The sequence below is a fragment of the Hyperolius riggenbachi genome, chromosome 2 (assembly GCF_040937935.1).
Source record: "Hyperolius riggenbachi isolate aHypRig1 chromosome 2, aHypRig1.pri, whole genome shotgun sequence".
Classification (NCBI taxonomy): Eukaryota; Metazoa; Chordata; class Amphibia; order Anura; family Hyperoliidae; genus Hyperolius; species Hyperolius riggenbachi.
Window position 1 is genome coordinate 125,916,722 of NC_090647.1, and position 992 is coordinate 125,917,713.

The window sequence follows — 992 nt, forward strand, 5'->3', positions numbered from 1 at the left end:
GTCGTAGGCAGCCAACTTTGCTACGCTGGAACTACGCGTATTTTTACGCAAATACGCTTCGCAATCTACGGCTCCGAAATCAACCACTTCGCTACGTTAGCATACCGTAGACTACGCATTAAAATACGCAAGCTTCATGTATTGCGTAGCGTAGTTGATGCGACCGCTTATGCCCTTATGCGGAAAAATTTCCGCAATAATCTGCTAACTATGCGCAAACACAAACTAATTTAAGCAAACATTCCAACATTCAATGCGGAATTGTATGCGTATAAAGGGCAATAAAATTTCTGCGCATGCGCAATGACCCATATAAATGCAGTTACCGCACGCATAGTTGACTTCGCAATACATACGTCAACTACGCGTAGCGGGCGAAGCTACGCATAGCGGGACTACGACTACGCGGAAATGCGTAAGTGTAGTTCTTAAACTTCGCCTACGAACTACGATGCGTAGTTGCGTACTACGATGCGTAGATTCGCGCTGGCGTAGTTTACGAGCAACCCTGTAGCTAATGACTAATGCTATCAAATGATAATATGGTCTCCCTGACCAACAGGTCTTTCAAAAGATCTGATTCGAAAAGATCTGATTCGAATATTATTGGCTGTGGAAATTGGGCCGCTAAAACATGGCAGACCTGAAAGTACCTGAACAGCATTGTATGTGGAAGGGAATACAAGCCCTTGAGCTCCCCAAAGGGCAAAATATGTCCCTGGGGATGCAAGATGTTTGAGTAAACCTGTTCGGCCAAACAATTGGCAGATAATTTCAAAAATAAGACAGGATCCGTGTTTCGCGGGCGTACCCGCTTCCTCAGGCAGTAGCATGGAGCGTCTGTTTATCCAGACTCTAAGCCTGGTGGAGGCAAATTGTGGTTGTTTTTTTTTATAATAAAGAACTGCTGTTTTGAAATTACACAGATGTGAAATTACACAGGAGGAGGTCTAGGGAGGGTATTGTGTTGCCTGTGCATAAATGTTTTTGTT